This window comes from Aythya marila, assembly GCF_965140915.1.
Source record: "Aythya marila genome assembly, chromosome: Z".
Lineage (NCBI taxonomy): Eukaryota > Metazoa > Chordata > Aves > Anseriformes > Anatidae > Aythya > Aythya marila.
In genome coordinates this window covers 29,306,227-29,325,287 of record NC_139080.1, presented here as the reverse complement: position 1 = coordinate 29,325,287, position 19,061 = coordinate 29,306,227, and the positions used below count along the sequence as shown (strand labels likewise).

General features: G+C 37.8%; 1 protein-coding gene across 4 annotated transcripts in view; it reads left to right on the top strand.

Moving 5' to 3' along the window:
• Positions 1-1,423: 1,423 nt before the first annotated feature.
• The window catches only part of RFX3 (regulatory factor X3), a 128,608-nt gene continuing 110,970 nt past the window's right edge, over positions 1,424-19,061 (top strand). For 2 of the 4 annotated variants that reach the window (XM_082783461.1, XM_082783460.1), the window contains exon 1: positions 1,424-1,709. The gene's annotated coding sequence lies outside the window, so the exon portion shown is untranslated. The remainder of the gene's footprint in view (positions 1,710-19,061) is intronic. The other 2 variants (XM_082783459.1, XM_082783458.1) reach the window with 1 other exon arrangement.

Genomic DNA, 19,061 nt, shown 5'->3' with positions numbered 1-19,061 from the left:
TCTCAAAGCTACTGTTGCAGGTGAGTGAATGCAAGCTCTATAGTCACCCAGAGATTCACAGAGGCTAAATAAAGATCCTACCGAGCAGTTACTAGTTTGGTAGCTCAGAAAAATTAGGTTCCCCAGTAGGAAGTAGTAGTTTCACTTGTAAAAATGCATTTTATGATGCAAGATTGTTCTGTTATACTTAAAGCTCTGTCAATTCACGATTTTTTAATTTTTTTTTTACATATTTACAGTTTGTCTAGTAATTTTTTTGTAGATAGTTGTTAAAAATGGTAACAGGGAGCTATACTGATGGTTACATGGAGCCTTGAAAATCACAGTAAATCTATTAATGGCTTGAAAACGCTTGTTTGGTCGAGGGCAATTTGTAGGGAGTTGTGTAATTGAGTAATTGTAGAGTTTGAGACAAGTATGAGGTGCTCATGATAAAAAGGTATGATAAAAAGATGTCAAAGACTGTCAAAGCATGTATACAAGTCGTAGACAGATGCGGTGATATTGCACAGCGAGTAGGAGCTTGTAAAGAGAGCGCATCCTCGGCTTTCGGCCGATTACAGCCAAGCGCTGCTGGCGACACAGATGGCAGGAGCGATCAAGAGCTGTGCAGTCACTCGAGCCGCAGGCGGGGACGTGCCGGGGCCACAGACCCACGGAGCAGCGGCCGTCAGCTGCGCGGGCACCGCACCCAGCCAAAAACCGCCCAGAGCTCCGCGCCGCCGCCCCCCAAGCACCCACACCCCACGGCAGCGGGGGCACAGGGCGCCGGGAGCCGCGGCCGCCCCGGCCCCACGGGAGGCACAGCCGCCACCGCAGCCCGGCGGGCTCGCACCGCCGCCGGCCCTCCCGCCGTTAAGATGGCGGCAGCCGGACAGCTCCCCCACCGCCGCCGGCTCCTCGCTGCCATTTTTTGGGGGGTGAGGAGGAGGGAGTGGAGGGGGGGGGGGGGGCGTGGGGAGCGGCCGCCGCCGGGCGTTAACTTCCTGCGCGGCCCGCCGGCGGCAGCCCCCTCAGCCTGCGGCGGGCGCGGCGCGACCCCCGCGGCGGGCAGCGCGCCGGGGCCGGGCTCCTCCTCCCCGCCCGCCGGATGTGGCGTCGGGCGGCCCCGGGCGGCCCCTCGCGGACACGCCCCAGGCCACGGGCCCGCCGCCGCCGCCGCCGCCGTTCCTCGCCCGCCGGCCCTGCGCGTGCCCGCGCGGCGGCGGCGGCGGGAGGCGCGTGCCCGCGCCCAGCCCCGGGGAGGGGAAGGGTGGGGTGGGAGGGGGGGGGTAGGGGGGAAGGGGGGAGGTGCCCCCGCCCGTCCCGGCGCCGTCAGTCAGGGCCGGCCCCGCCTCTTCCGGGCCTCTCCGCCTGGGCCGCCGCCTCCTCCTCCCTCGCTCGCTCTCCCTTTTGTGAGTTATAGCAACCGTTGCCTTGTGAATCAAGCGCCATAGTCACCGTAGTCCTGGCGACTGTTACCCATCAACAACAACCGCTCCTCTCCTGCTCCTCCTCCACCTCCTGCCGCTCCTCACCCCCGTCCTCACCCCCTTCCTCGCCGTCACCCGCAACAACAACAACAACAACAACCACCACCACCGCCACCGCCACCAGCACCGCCGCCACCGCCAGCACCGCCGCCACCGCCACCGCGGCAGCAGCCGCCGCCACCTCCGGCACCGACGACAGCGGGGACGCCGCCGCCGCCGCAGCCCGCCTGAGCCCAGGTGAATATGCCCGGCGGCCGCACGCCGGCCCGCCTGCCCTCCGCGCTGCCTCCCGCAGCCGCTGCCTGCCCCCAGCCGGCCTCGCAGCATCCGGGCCGGGGACGCTCCGCCGGGATCCCCGCCGCTCCCCCGCCGCCTCCCCCGGCACGGCCCGGCCCCGCCGCCCCTGGGTGCGCGGAGCGCGCTGCGGGGAGGGAGGGGAGGAGGGGGGGGGTCGGCGGGGATGGGGTGCCCCTGGGTCGGGGGAGCGGGGAGCGGGGAGCGGGGAGCGAGGCTCGGGTCGGCGGCACGCTGCGGGGAGCGCCCGGAGCATCGCGGGGATGCGGGGGGGAGGCGAGGCTTCGGACACAATCGAGGTGGTGTAGTTTTAAGTACGCGAAGGAGAAAAAAATAAAAAATCAGCAAAACCCGGGGGAAGGGGGGGGGGGGGGGAGAAGCGGCCAGGAGCACGCCGAGAGGCAGGGGGTGTTTCTCCTCGCACTTGTAGGGGCCTTGTTCTGGTTCGGGTGGCTGCTGGAGATGCAGATGTTTGTGAACTTCCGACGATGTCTTTTAACGATACTCCTGTGCCTTCAGTCGCTTTCCGTGCTTTCTGGAGCACAGTTTTTTGCCTTTTTCTTTTATTCGTAATTAATGTTGCTTCTTGTTTTAGGGTAAGCAGTATTTTCTTTGTTTTGTGAGGTGTTTTCCCGTTTGTCCAATACCCCCACCCATACAAACATACAGTCACAGTTTTTTTCTTCTGGCTGTCCTTCTGTTAGTCATTATTATTATTACTATAATGATGCTTTTATACTGCTTGTGTCGTATGGAACAGTGCCTTTGTAGATCTAGTTCATTCATAGTGAGTTATGTTCATGTGGAGAGGATCTATTTGATCTTCCTTAAACTCTCCACAATGAAGGAAATCCAAGATATTTCACTGCCACTTCAAGTTTGTGTATGAAGAAGCTGGGGGATAAAAAAAAAAAAAAAGTCTTTGTGATTTCTCTTATAGCGACTGTATTTCAGGAGGATTCTTGGGGAAGAAGGGAAGAGACACCTTTTAACCTCTTAAGGGGTTGAACTAGAAATTTTGTTATAAATGAGCGTGCTTTTCTTTTTTTTTTTTCCATGCAAAATGCTTGTTCTATTAATCGGTTTTTGTGGTTGCTTATTAACATATAAAGATTTGTTTTGCCATTGTCAGAAAATCATACTTTATACACTTCAAAAATATTTAGGATAAAGTCTATTTTTGGTATCTATTATGGCAATGAAATTCTCTTTTAGCATCTCTATAGCCCATTGCACTCTCTTCCTTAACATGTCAAATCACCTGTCGGTGTGGCAGGCTTTTTTCTTTTTTTGAAGTGATGACTTACTTATTTCCGTATTGCTTTATTTAGTTAAACTGCTAGGAAAAAGCTTAATCAAAACAATGTTCTTGTTTTTAATTAAAACCCCACAACGTAATTGTGTATATACTTTTTCTATTTGTATATCTCTAGAGGAGCCCTTTGTAAAACCCAACGGTTTTTGTCAAAATTTAACAAGAATATGTTGTTTTATCTGGAATTGGAACTGGCAGTGAATGTGACAACAACAATTCTTCCAAGTTGCTATCAACATTTTATGTTGATGTTAATATATCTTGAGGTAAGGTGTACTGGCTCTTTACATATTTGGCCTCCGAGACATTCAAAAGAAAAAAAATAAAGTAGAAAATAAATTGTTTTGGGTGATGACCAAAGGCATCTACATTGTCATCTTTTTATTTTATTCAAGAGGAAACTGTTAAGAGCTAATTTTGTAGATAGTGCTTTGAAATATGACTGAAAGATATTAAGAATATTCAATGTGAGTATCAAGTCAGATAATGTATGTATGGCAGTCGGTAGGTCATAGGACTGTATCAGTTATATGGCACATTTAAATCTTAATGTAGTTGTTATTAGTTTTATCAGATGGTATATGCGATTCATCGGTTGTGAAATGATTCCTTGCATCTACTGTTGTGGAAAAGTTAAGAGGTCAGTTCTGCACCATGCCTTTGTTGAGAAGCCCTCTTACAATGGGACAGAGGTTCTTACAGCGGTTCAGGATGGACTCCTTTCCTGGGTGTTGAGGTTTGTCCTTGCAGAACGTGCATCCAGATCCCTGGTAGCAATGGAAGCGCACAGGCTATGAGTCAAATTTTGTTTTTCCTCTCAGAGGACACATAAGGAAGTTTTAAAGTCAGATTAAAAGTATATCTATCTCTCTCTCTCTATATATATATATATATATATTTTTTTTTTTTTCTAAATCAAAGGCTTTTTTAGTATTATTTAGCTGCATTTGTTTCAGGCTGCAGTTTGAAAAGTAGTAATGCAGCCATTGTCACCTCTTTTAATACTATGGACTTCACTGGGAAAATTATTGACCCTATTCATTTTGGAATGCTTTAGTGGTCATAGATGAGATCTGCATTATGCACTCAGATTCCCTAATGCCCTCAGCTATCAAAATAGTTTTATGTTTGTGATGCTAACCAGTGTTTTGAAAATGAAGTGACCTGTGATTTTTTGTATTCATTCATTTTCATGACTTAGATTTTGTAACTACATCGTTGCTTCAATTGTTTCTGCACATCCTAATGAGTCTTTCTGGATCATATGCTCTGTTGTGTTGTGAGCAAACTTAGACTGTGCTACAGTGGAGGAAGGTTTTCATGATGTAGTGAAAATAAATGAAATGGGAATTAAAGGTACAATGCTGTTAGAGAGTTTAAGGTCTGGGTGCTTTATTTGGTAATTAGGTTTGGCTTTGTTAGCAGTATCCAATTTCTTGTTTCTGCCTGGTACAGGAGTTTGTTAATCACAAAACTGTCTCCAGATATATATGTTACTATTTCTTTTCACTTATTAAACTTCACATTGAGAAGAAAGGCTGTTTGGTCCTCTCTTCTTACTTGAAACTTAACCAAGTATATGAAATGAAATAATCTTTTATCATTGCAGTTCATTTTGGTGTTCTACCTAGTGGTCTGGTCTTCATGTTTTACTTTTCCCTCTTACAAAAGACTTTCTTTTAATATTCCATATTAGTCGCATTTTTACGTGTAGTCTCCGAAAGCTTACCAGCTTCAGATAGTGTCATGTGGAATATGTTCATTTTTTAAAGGTTATTTTTTAAGACAAATGACTCTGAAAATCCTTTTATAAATTGTTTTGAGTTGAAATAACATCTTGTGAATCCATCACAAATGCAAACAGAATGAAAAATAAACTTTCAATGATAATGTAGCATTCTTGTAGATGGAGTTCAGGTCTTAAATCAAGCTTTTTGTCAAATGGGCATATTAGAATACCAAAAGAAGTATCTTTTTAAATTATGAATGAAACTACTTATTTTTTACTCAGAAAGAGGAATGAAAAATTAATGAGTCTTTTGAACCACGTAAGATAATTATTAAGATGATGTTTTACTCTTGTCCACAAGTTTAGCGTTATTTTCATTGTTCTGGTAAAGGTGCTTTTATCTCTTTGTGATTGCAGATATGATGTATACATGTATTTTGGAAATTTAAGGAGCAGCACATACACCGATTTAGCTAAATCTAGTTTGCTAGGGACAGATGGCTGGTTTAAACAGGTGTCACTTTCATTTCTTGTGCATTGTGTTGAGACTTCCAGAGGTTCACAAAAGAGCTGTCTAAAGCAGGTGGTGTTCTCTGCTTTTGTGATTAGCAAAATTTACTTTTGTAGAAAAACTAAATGTGTTTTAATAGTTAACGTATCACAGTTTTAAGCATTCCATATAGCACAATCATATAATATTTTAAACTTACTTTATTATCAAAATTATAGAGGAGATGCAACTATTTGGGTGTGAAATTTCACGTTTTATGACTATGTGGACAGCTGTAGTCCTAATAATTGTCCTGTTTGCAAGACCAAGAACAGAAAAACAGCTTGATATAGCATTTGTTTCACCAAATTACTGATTTTTAACTTTGTTAAATATCACTAAGCATTTTTTAAAATAAAAATGACCTACTATTAAGGACACAGAATTAGTTTCCAACTTTTTTTTTTCCTTGGTACTTCTAGCACAGCTGTGTTTTTTCTTTCTTTTATTTTTTCTTTTATTCTTTAACATTTATAATAACCCTGTTATAAAAGATTGCAACAAGAAAGAATGATACTGAAATTTGACTTTTTTTTTTCCTGACATTTCTTAGGCATGTGATTTTTCTGTTATTGGGGCTCTTCTTTTTTTTAATTTTTTTTAACACTGCATTTTGTATAACAATGACTGGTGTTTATTCAATTATTTTCCTTCTAGTAGATGCACCAGAGGGTGCTATGCTATTTGAAATACAAAAAGAAAAAAAAAGAAACCCTAACAAATCTTTCAATAAAATACAGTGATAATGTATATGGGGTTTAAATAAATCTTACTTTTCTTTTTTTTTCTACTTTTTTTTTCTATGCATAGTGACATAGCAAACATATTACTTTGGTAATACTTTGTGAAAAATTATGGAAGAAGTTGACTTTTGTATTCTAGAGTGTGTCTAAATACATGTAGTACACTCAAAATACAATCTGTGTTCACTGAAACTGAACAAATAGTTATATGTAAATTATGTCTGTATAGCATACAACTGAAACAGTTTTTATTTATTGACGTAGATTATTGCTCATCTGAAAAGTGAGGTGAACTTGCTTGAGAAAAGCATTGTGTAGTGAGGTTTACTGTAGTTATATTTTTCATTTATAAATATATGTAATTTATTTATTTATGGCTGAATTCTTTTATAAAAAATATATTTCTGCATTTTTTATTTTTTTTTTGCTGAAATTCTTCCTGGATAACATTGAGGTTAAAGCTTACCTGTTTACTTCTGAAGAAGTAAACAGGAAAGTTAGTTGATCAGGATAGATAGTTTTCTCTGCTGATACTTAATTCTGGGGAAAGCAAAACAAAACAAAAACAAAGAAACAAACAAAAGTAAAAATATATATATATATATATATGTCTTCTACATATTTATGATGACAACTGTTTTCCATTTCAGAAGTTCCTCTATGAATATGAGACTGACAGATCAGAATTTCATTTTTGTAGTTTAGTAATATCTATTGTTGTTCTGTACACTGCTAGACTAATAAGGTAATGTTGTTGTTGTTCATTTATTTATTTACTATTGTTATTTTTTATGTATGTGGATGCATAGTGGTGTCCAGTTCAACGTAATTTGCCTTTGGAAACGTGAAAATCTGCGGTCTGGAAGTTGGGATAATTTACCTTAAATTGGTTGGTTTTGCACACTACTTTTAGTTGCTTTTCTTCTGGCATACCATGGTAAGTTGTTTAGTTTTAGTCCCCTACCTTCAGACTTAGTGCCCCAAAACTGAGAGATGGTGGATGGAATATATTGCAAGTTGAATTTAACAAAGGATTTATGATTTATAATATAAATTTTAATAAGGATTGAAGGTTTAAATTCTAGCAAGTCAAAGTTGCTCTGTAATTCCCAACATATTTCTAACATTACTTTCCTGTTGCAATTCTTACATGGCATTCATAACAATTCTATGTGAATATCAAAGATTCTATATTAATCACAAGTTTGATCTAATGTACTTGTAATATTTTGTGACTTATGACTTGATTGATTAGCTAGAGGAAGAAAGTATCTGGCAGTATTTTGAAAGGTCGTTTCATCCTCCCATGAACCCAATACATTGAGAACAGCTCATCTTTTTTGATCTTTGGGTAAACACGTAAGGCAACCATTGTGTAATGTATGTAGACTATATAATGATGTAGCACTATTTCTTTAGTTCTTTCATGTTCTTCTTAGTGAAGTCTTATTTTAAATAAGTTTGTAATCTCTTTAAGGCGAGAACAATGTGTTTAGATTTCTTTTTTTTTTTTTTTTTTCACACTTTGGATCCTGCCACTACAAATAATAAATAACCGGGAGCCACATTTATTGTTCATCTGCTAAATAAATGATTTCTATCTTCTGTTTTATTACTTCATAACAACTACTCTAGCTGTGTTTTCTCTTACATACCTCCTCGAGTACATTTTGTAAACAGTTGAACTTAGGATACTTAAGTCCCTGATGCAACATTGCAAAGCAGAAATAAAAATGAGCAAATCCCTAAAAAAGCACAGGATGTCCCTTTGCAGATGCTGTTGAGTCAGTTTGTTCTATTTCAGTTAAGGTCTACTATTTTCTTTTTTGATTACCTCTTTTTGTACATTAACTATACTTTCCTTACAAAGGATGGAAAAATGAAATAGAATTCTGAGCCAGAACAATTTACACTATAGCTATTAAGGTTACAGATAGCCCTACAAAATCATAAAAAACAGCTAAAATTTAAAAACACATTTTTATCTCATATGAGCTAGTTCATATCTGCTGAATTTTCAGGTGTTGAATTGTATATAGTGTCTGAGGTACATTTGGTCTCTTTTTGCTAATGTGCCTGTATTTTGGGGGAGAAGGTAGGAGAGTTGATCTTCAGTCACAATTTTAAGTCACAGAGTCACATTTTTAAGTTACTTTGACAATGACATTGGATGTTCATAGGCCATACGAAAGTTTTTTTTGCTAGTGGTTAGATGATCAGGATTGTGAATTTAAGCTAATTCTCCTTGGTGTAGCCTGCTGAACATTATCTGTAAAGCATCTAGAAGAGTTAGTATTTGTCTTGGTAGACTATCTAAACAAAACAATACACTGTTGCCTGAGCTTTATCTTCCTCATCTCCAGGTGCTAACAGCTGAGAGTACAGACTGAAAGTGCAAGTGTTAGAAGAGTTGAAGTACAAAAAGTAGCTATCTACTAGGGAGGGATAAGTCTACAGGCAGGTGAAAGCAGAAATAACAATATAATTGCCGTTACTGTGGAAAGAGTTCGGAATGTCAGGATTTCTGTCTTATGTCAAAATGTCTCAAATCTGAAGATTGTATTTAACTGCTGGAAGAAAAAAAAAAAAAGTTTTCTGTGTTCTTAGAGCCTGTGTTCTTAGTGTTGTGTTTTTTTTTTTTTTCCCCTTCTCTTTCCCTCCTCTTTTCCCTCTTCTCTAATAACATCTGTGCTGTATTCTTATATCTTTGTAGTTCTGTAGCTTGACATAAGCAGGGGAGACAATTGCTTTACAAACATACTGAAGGAAGAATGTTTCCTCCTCTATGTTCTTGTTGATTAAATGTACAATGTAGAAGAAACATGAAGAAGCATGTGTGGCTGTACACTAAGGATTGCCAAACCATAATTTTAGTTAAGTTTTTTCATACTGTATTTATTATTGCTATTCAGCATTCTTTGCAGTAAAGATGTAAAGAAGAAAGGAATTTACTTGCTTAAATTAAAAACCAGTGTTTGTTTTTCAGGTAGTTTTCTTAGGAAAACGGTTGTTCTATAATAACCACATTTAAACTAAATTTACTTAAAATTCCTGACTAAAAATCTGAAATAATTTAGTGGTTGGATCATACATGTTTTTGTGTCAAGTTGTAGAAAATTAATCAGTGTTTAACTAATTATATATACGTATACATAGTCTATCACACCTGTTTATAACATGAATAAATGTTTTATGAAATATATTTAAATTACACCTGTAGGAAGGTCTGACTATATTTAAAGTTATATTAGCCTTAGCTAGTGAGGAACAGTTGAACTACCTGCGTAGTAGCTGTTTTCTCAAATTAACTGTAAGCCATAAGATGAAGATAACATGTTTGTTTATGGAGCAAGTGGTAGCTAAGGCCATGCCAACATGCAGATTTCTGTTTAGCATTTAGTTCACTATTTTATGTGGTCCATTCTATTCAACCACTTCATCTGAGTGGCAAGTTGCCAAATAATTGATAAATAATTCTTCTATATTTGTTTTATTATTTTACATGGGATTTAGTAAATGGAAAAGTGTGGAATACAGTACATGTTTTTGCTTCCTCGGAGTTCCTTCTGTTTCACAGTAATAGCAATTACCCTAACTTTTAGAAGGATTTTTCTTCTGACTTTCTGAAAGGCTTTGAAAACTTTTCTGTGAGCTATACCATTGATTCTCTTGTTTCAGGGAGTAAAACATGCTCAGCTTTACAGTGGAGGTATGCAGCACAGAAACCTGGCTCTGTTTTGTTATTTTCTGGAAATTCTTTTATGGTCAGATTTGTATCTTGAGGTGAGGCAAGTGAGAATGCTAGGATGAAGGCACGGCTCTTTGTGGCATTGTCTCTTTTCAGCTTATCGGGTACCTTCTGACTGAAGGTTGTCCTGAGTTACACCGTTTTTCTCCCAACTGCTCTTTACAGTAAGAACAGTAGTCCTGACAGAGTATGTCTGGGAACAATAATGAGCAGGTAGGTTTGTAGAGATTTTGGTGCACTGCATCTATTGTTATATGAGATGAGAGAGGTTTATCACTTCAGGCTGGTTTGCAAAAAGAATTCACAAATTTTTGTGACTGAAGTATGCTTCATGATACAAAATTAAGTCAAAACGAGGAAAGATTTTTTAAGGTTTAGAATCAGAGTTAGTCCTACAAAGCAATAGTATAATTTATCATACACGTAGTGATTCTGATTTATGGAATGGGGCTTCCGGTATTTTAAACATTGTGGGATTCATTATTATTGCTTGTTCAGTTGCAACAGTTTGGTGTGCTTTTTAATATTACTGTCTCAAATAATCCAGATGGTCAATAGCCAAACAGAATGAATTTATAAACTTGAGTTTGCGTAGTCTGGAATACTCAGAATCCAGTTGCCACATCATATCAATAGTTGTTTGGGGAAATGGATTATTACGATTTGAATTTCAGATACTCAATTTACCTTTCCTAATACTGATATGAACCACTGTGTCTAGTTTCATACTTCCAAGAAGGCATGAAGGTGCTCAGTATCTTCACCACTTGCCTTCATTTTAGTACAATATCTCTGTGGTGTCCTGATTGATTTCCAAAGGAATTGACATTTCTTGTCTTATGGGAACCGCTATCCACAGAATCATGACTTCAGTGCAGCAACCAACTTTCACAACCTTAGGAAGGTTGCTGTTCATATCTCCATGAGTCACAAGGTGTTTATCACAAACACATTTCAGGTAACTGAGATGAAGGGGAGCTTTGATATTTGTTTGCATGTGAAAGACTGCCTTTCGAGGGTTTCCACTGCTTAATTTCAAGATGGTTTTTAGGTTATATGGCTGGGACCCGGAACAACACAGTGCTGTAAATCCTGGCATCTCTTACTGGCTTAAGTCCTCAGTATTGTAAAAAACAAACAGTACAAGTTCTCGTGTCAGTATGTTTGTGTTGCTGGTTACATGGCATGCTCAGAGGATCCACAGAGATGATGAAGGGACTTGAGCATTTCTCTTTTGAGAGAAATGGGGGTCTCTTCAACTTGCAGAAGGCTAAGGGAGGATCTTCTCAATTTATATAAATACCCAAAGGGAGGGTACAATGAGGACAAAGACAGGCTCTTCTCAGAAGACAGAACAGGAGACAGTGGGCACAAATCTGAGCATCAGGTAGCTCTTCTTCACTGTGTGGGTAACTGAGCAATGGCACAGTTTGAACCCAGGGCACTGAGCACAGCTTGCCCTGAGCGGTTGCTATCTAGGCATGGTCCTGGGCAAGCAGTTCTAGGTGGCCCTGCTTGAGCTGTGGGTTGGACCAGATGGCCTCCAGAGATCATTTCCAGCCCCAGCCATTCTGATTCTGGGATGGATACAGGCTGGGGAGCAGCTTTGTGGAGAAGGGCAATAAGCTGAACATAAGCCAGAAGTGCACCTGGCAGTAGAGAAGGTTGACAGTATCTCTTGGGCTATAGGCACAGGGATACAGTGGGAAAACTGAGGGGAGTGATTTTCCTGCCCCATTCAGCAATTATTAGGCAACACCTACATCCATTCCATGAGCAGTTTTGCCATCATCTTTCCAGCAATACAGGACATACAGTAAACTGGAGTAAGTTCAGAGGAGGGCTGCAGAGACAGGAGTGCACACATGCCTATGAGGGACACTGGAGGACTTGGGATTGTTCAGTTTGGAGAAGAAAAGGTTTCAGTGGACCTAACAGCAGCCTTACCTAATACCTGCAAGGAGGTCTTCAAGATGTAGCCAGGCTTTTCATAACAGTGCACAGTGGGAGGATGAGAGCCAATGTTCATAAGTTGAATCAAACAGTTTACACTGGAGAAAAGGAAAATATTTTTCCCTGTGAGGATAGTCCAGCAGTGCAGCTGGGACCAAGAGAGGTTTTGCTTTCTCTGTCCTTGGAGATCTTCAGGCTCTGACTGGATAAAGCCTTGAGGAGCTGGTCTCTGACCCCATGCCTGTTTTGGGAAGGAGGTTGGATTTAGGACCTGAGGTCCCTGGTGGCTTGAACTACACTGTGTTTTTGCTTGTGATTCGTCTTATAAAGCAGAAATTCCTAGCCTGTAATCTAGATTGTCTTCTTTTCTTGTTGGACAGTTCAGTTTTGTAGGACTTCAGTTGAATTGTCACCTCTGGAGGGAAAAGAGGAGGAATGGTGTCGTAGGGATAAAAGCACAAAATAGTAGTTTTGAGATGTATCACAAAGACATAGATTGGATGCACAAAAGAGTGTCTCCCAACAGCTCAGAACTATTGTGTTCCTTTTTCCTTCAGTGTGTTATTATGGTTATGTTACTTTGGCTCTGACGCTTTATTCTCTGGACTTTACAGACTTAAGACTAGACATAGATTGGATTCTGTGCACTTATTTATAAAACGCTTTTCAATAAAAAGCCTTGTAGAGGCAAAAATAATAGCAGTAGAAAAAAAAATGCAGTAAGAGGGAAACAAATTTATTACGATTCTTCGAGACAAAATGACTATAAGCAAAGGGATTTAAAAAGCAAGAAGAGGAAAGACCTGGACTAAACACCTGGCAAAGCCAAATCCCAATTGTTAATTTGTGTTTGCTTTTATTTGTATTTGTTAAGGTCTTAATTTGCTGTTCTTAACTCTTGTTGTGGTAAAAGACAGAAATGAAGAAAAAAGAAAACCAAGTTTTCTTGGTTAAAAAAAAAAAAAAAAGGTTTAAATTCAATTCATAACTGAAAGTATTAAATTGAAATTTAAAATTCTTATTTGAAAGTATTTAACGTTGAAAAAAAAAACTCAAAGACACTATTTTAATAATTTTGGATGAAACTTCAACTCCAGTTCAAAGGTTATTGATGAAGCAGTCTATATTTGACTAGCTGCTGGGTGATCTGTAAATGATACATAAAAAGTATAAGAGTTCTTTGTGATGAGGAAATCTAAAATATTTGGCTACAACTTGCCTCTGTTCATGTTAATTTTGGTAAGAACTGGTCTGTTTCGATAAAGGATGTGGGAAGTGAGGATGACAATTTCTGAGTGTCTGAAAAGAGATGTCTGTTTAGAAAAAAAAAGTTAGCTTTATCATATAGCTGCAAATATAAATAGCAGTGATGATGGAGGTGAAGATCAGTGATCTGAAGAAGCATGTGTCAGTATCTACTATTGGTGAACTCAGAAAAATATTTTCTGAGTCAACAGTCCTATTGATTGAAGTGGTTCTGACTGTATTGTTTTGGCTGGGGTTGAGCACTGTGGGACATACAGATGCCAAAGTCCATAGCAGTATTAATGTATCACTCACGTTCAGGACTGCTTGAGGGATATGCAAAGAAGTATTGTATGTATTGCTAACCGTGATAAATACAGCTGTGATAGTCAAGACAGCATTAGAAACTGATTCCATTATTTAAATGCTGATGTTTCATTTTTGAATAAAATTGAATAATTAAGGCATAAACAAGAAAATACATGATTCAGAACCTGCATTTTGATTGTGTTCATAAGTTGTTAAATTTACTTCTCTCAAATTTGAGAATTTCACTTGAAACGGTTACAAGATTTCTGTAAGGTGTTCACAGTGCATTTTTTCTTGGAAAATACCTCTTTTTTCCATGTGAACTAAGTAACTGAATGTACTGTGAAACTTGAAATGACCTAAAGGATCTAACACCATATATTCATTGTATTCAGTGTTGTTGATGTATGTCGTATTTTAGATTTTGATGTTGCCACATTATAAACAGAATAGGTAAGGGTACCTATTTAATAGGGTTATTTTACTGTTATTTGGCAATTCTGAAAAACAAAGGAGACATTTGTATATACAGTATATACACATACGCACACATATATGTGTATTGCATAGCTTTACATCCTTTTCAAATCACTCTCTGTAATCATCATGTATGCTTTCAATGCGTATGTCATTGAATATTCTTTATATATCGGTTGTTTCCTGGCATATATTGTATGTGTGCACAAGTATGGAGCAGAAATTTTATTAAGCAATTATAAAAGTCTATCAACATTACCTTTAATTAAACCCTCTTTTGAAAGTAATGGCACTTACATTACCTAAACATTAGGCTCAAGCTTTTTGACAGATTAATTGAAAATTTTTGTTAGGAATGTTCTTTGATTTTATAAGCCAGAAAAACAAACAAACCATGCTTTGGATCTAGCTGTTCTGAGATTCTGTATATTCCATTTGTACTGTGTATATATAGAACTCTCATAAATGTAGGGATTTGCTAACTACTCACAATCACATAGTGCTATCTCAGTTCATCTTTTTTTTTTTTTTTTAATTATTTCTTGTAATTAATGGATTTCTCTCTCTCTCTTTCTCTCTCTTTTTTTTTTTTTTTTTTTTTTTTCCCAATTCTGTCTGCTGGTATGTTGTTCGGTATTCATCACTTTATTTGGCCTTTAGGCTGTCCTTTCTTCTTGTTCTGTCTCAGTTCTATTTCAGTGGTTTTGTTTTTGGAGATGAAAAGCCATGCAAGATAATTTCCAGTATAAAATACATCAACTAGATATGCCTACTTGAAGTAAGCCAAGTATTTGTTTTCAATACTTTTTAGTTTCAGCATTTCTGTTACAAGAACCATTGTGTTTTTTCACAATGTTTTATTTCCACATGCTTTATTGAATCAGTCTTAAATGGGAGCCTAGAGAACTGTTTCTCCAAGAAGTGCAGTGTTAAGTAAGGATTTAATAATTTTAGAATATTGTTTACAAATATACGCCTACAAACTAAAAACAAACAAGTTTAAGTGTTTGTTTTTAAGTCGCACATGGAACAAAAATAAAAAATATTGGTATCTGCCCAAGAAATGCAAGCTGAAACTTGTTCAAATCACTGTCTTCTAAGGTGCTGACTACTGTCAGGTTATAAAAGCAGAGTGGAATGCATTGTCTGGGAATGTCTTTTAGTGAAAGCTGGACAGAAAGCCATGTGGGAGGTTCTGTTAGGTTTTGTGTGGTGCTTTTTGGATTATTTGGTTTAAGGAGTTTTTTAGTTCATTTTGTGTTTATGAATTTGTGTATGTTTTTACATTCAAAAAGTTTTTCATTTCATAAAGTACAGAGACACTAGAATTGATTTTTATTTTTTGAAACGATTATGTTAATAACTTTATTATTGTTTTATTTTTTTAAGCATTTATGGCAATAACACAGTTTTGTGAATAAATATATGGTTGTGAAAGATAAGATGTTAAGAGAAAGTTACATGAGAAAGCAAACAGGGTTAAAACAAGTATCTTAAATGTTGTTGTCCAGTGTGATACTGAATGTCAGACATGTTTGGTAATATGATTTTTTTTGTCATCACGTACAGCATAATACAGTTCTTATGCTTTCCACGTAGAATTTCTGTTGCTGGATTTACTCTTAACTTGAATATATCTTCAAAAAAGAAAGAACATGATAAACATAGTGATAATACTGTGATAATAATAGTGATAATAACCTCTTACACCTATACTCAGGTGGCAGAAGACTGGAATACTTCTATCATCAGTTAACATCTATCTCCATTTTCTTTTTCATAATCTTTTACCACTGCAGAATGATACTGCTTGATTTCCTTTTGAGATAACTTTATTACAAAAATATAATTTAATTTTACAATTACTGTGCTTTCAATATATGGGTGCAAAACAATAGATTTTTAAGGAAATACAATTCAGATGATTCAAGGGAGAAGGTAAAGGATATCTGGAACATAAAGCAGTATTTTAAAATAGCCAAAACGTACCAAATTTTGACATTTCTCTGTGAATACTTGTTTGAAAATCACAGGAAAAAATAATAATGGGATATTTTCTTCATATATATACTTAAATATTGTTCATTTTTATTTTCTCCTTTTTTTTAACTTAGCAAATTAAAGTAGGTATCAGTCTTTAAATCTTCCTTCATGTCAACATTTTCACTTCTTTTGCAATTTATGACTTAATCTTTGCTGCCTTAGTGTATTATTGCTTTTAGTGATGTTTGTTTATATATATATACATATGTGTGTTTGTGTGTGTGTGTGTGTATTGCCACTGTGATTCTATTTGTAATATTTTTGGTACTTGTTTTCAGTTATAAAGCTCCTCAGTTCAGTACCCATTGTTTTTTTCCTGTTCCAGATTGTAAGCCTGGCTTGTATGTGGTTTAATATTTAACAGTTTACCTGAGATAGTGGGGTGTGACAAAGCTGCTAAGCATCACACATGGGGCATTGCTGACATAGATCCAGCTGGGTGGTGGGTTAGCCTGCAACAGCTAGTGATCTTCACCTTCAGGGACTACACAGTGCGGCCTTTGCTAGCAGCCACTCTTCCACCTTCTTTACTAGTTTCAGGTGCCAGGGTCTTTTGCCTGCTTCTTGTCAATGTATACAAATTCAACACTTAAAAAATACATTTTGAAAATACATTCTGAGGAAGATTCGTTTGGCCAATTTTCTATCACTGCAAAAAGCATACATGTATATTGTACTGTTTAGCAACCTGAGAATAGGTAAATCTCTCCCACCCCTGGGAAAAAAATTCATTGAGGAGTGGAAGGCTCCAAAGATCTTAAAATTCTTTTTGTTGTTGTTATTAATTGCTTTGAACTTATAAAAGTGTGCTCAGTTGACACCTGCTAAGATTTCTGCAAAACCCGTTAATATTTACTTGCTATTTTAGTGGCATCACAGTGTTAAGCTTCCATGACTGGTGGACCTGGCTGAAGAGCCGCTGCTATTTGTAGCGGTAAGATTGTCAGAATATGTCTTGGAAAAAAAAAAATTCACAGTCCTCCATCACAAAAGGAGGCCAAATTTGGGGGGGGAGGGGGGAGTCCAGGTCCTCCCAAGATATCATCAGTTATTATTCTGTTTACAACCATGATTTTCTTCACTCTTTTCCACACTTAGTTGTTTCTTGGTCAAACTTCAGACCAGAAATATTTAAATATTTCAGGCAGTCCAACCATATTGATCAGCTTCAAAGTATTGTCTTGCTGTCTCGGTTCAGGAAAAACTGAGCATTAAGGTTTGAAGCGTTCAGACTGGGTAGTTCTGTTTCAGTCTGGAGCTCTTTTCCAATAGTATGAGAAGTTGTGTTTGCTTAGAGATCCAGGTTTCTGCTACCTGGTTGTTTTGGATTCTCTCAGCCCCTTGTATTTATATACATATCCATTGTCCTTTATATGTGATAAATTCATATCTATATTCTCAGGTTTGAGTGCATTTTCCATGCACAGAAGGTTTAGAAAGGTTTTTTGGGGGAAAATTTACAATCACCATTTTCATTTATTTCCTAAGGAGTGTATTATTTTTGTAATGTTATTGTTAGGTTGGTAATTTAGATGCTAACTTTCATTAATATAATGATGAATTCAAGTTTTCAGTGGAATTATAACATACTACATTTCTTTTTGGTATTTATCTATTATAAAATACACAGGTCTTATTGCAGGCCAGACATTTATGTTTGGAGATGACAAAAGGATACTATCTCCTTTCATATAATTCATAGTATTAATGAAAAAAAGAAAAAAACGCTTCGTAATTTAAATTTTGCTATTTTTTTTAAAAAACAAAGGTGTAAGGAGCTGTAAAAATAGTATTTTTGTATGTTCACCTGGATACGTAGATAGAGGAAAGGACACACTTTTTATTTCACTGCAGTTAGTTCTTGTAGCACTTGGTTGTATGTACTCTTAGGTCTGTTATTTCAGAATATGAAATTTTTAGCTCTTGTGATGTTGAAAATCTAATAATTTGCAAATGATGTGATTGAACACAATAATGTGGTTTTAATAAATGAAGATACTAAGAATGTAGTAGATTTCATTAAGAGTTATAAACAATTAAATGGAACATATTTTACTTTAAAACAAACAAGATATAGTTATTGTAAAGTTTTTATACTTCTGATCTCTATGATCAATGTATTCTCTACATCAGGGTTGATTAAACTTGTGTTCAGTTTGTCTGCTTTCTATTCTTGTATACGGTGCTCTGATTTTGCAATCATTCTCTGGACGTATGGACAGCCTTTAAAAGTTTTTTTGCTTCTTTCTAACTGTTAGGCAGGAAAAGTAAAAGTTTCAGAAAGGGGAGAACTATTAATTTACACACATTATTTCCATCTATCTTCCCTGCTTTTCTCTACTAGCTTTTGATTGCTTCTTTTCTCAGCTAATAGCTGGTCCTTTACATATCCTTTCCACTTCTTTTGCTGATTAGTCTCTTAAGTGCTCCAATTACTCATCCTTCTTTTGTTCCTTTCCTTGTCTACTACTTGTCCTTCATGGTTTTTCTGTATTAGCTGTGGATGCGCTGGAGATACAGGAACAACAATTTCTCAGTCGTTGACCTTAGGGCTAAACACCTTAATAAATTTGTTGGAGAGCAGTTTTGGAAAAAATCTTAGTCATCTCCATCTTGCTGTGTGTTTGCTGATGTGAGGCTATGATGTCAGTAGTCTGTATGAAGAAGATGATGGTGTGAGCAATTCATGCATTACTAACCAACATCTCCAGAGAAATTTAGCAGTCAGTTAAAAGCTTGATTTTAACAGTTTCTAGTAATGAAGTCTTACGGCTGTGCCGCATTTATGTTACTTTTGAAATTTGTGCATTTACAAAACCTTGGTATCAAATTGGCCAGGTTTTCAGTATCATAAAATGTTTATATTTAAATACAGTCAAAAAACCTTTTTTTTCTGTACCTTACTCTCAGAATCGAGGAGAATTTAATCTTCTAAAACTGCCTATTACTGCCTGTAAGGGTTAGAGAAATTCATGTATATTAAAGATACAATTAAATAAAAACACTTAAAATGGAAAAGCTTCAATAATACGAAGTATGGTTGGCAATATCTATGCCACTTAGTTTGGATAGATGTACAAATAGATTATACACTGTGAGTATAGGCATGTGTACGTTTGTATATATATGTTTTCAATACTGTGTATGTGTATGCAGAGAGGCAGTGTGTATGCATGTATCTTG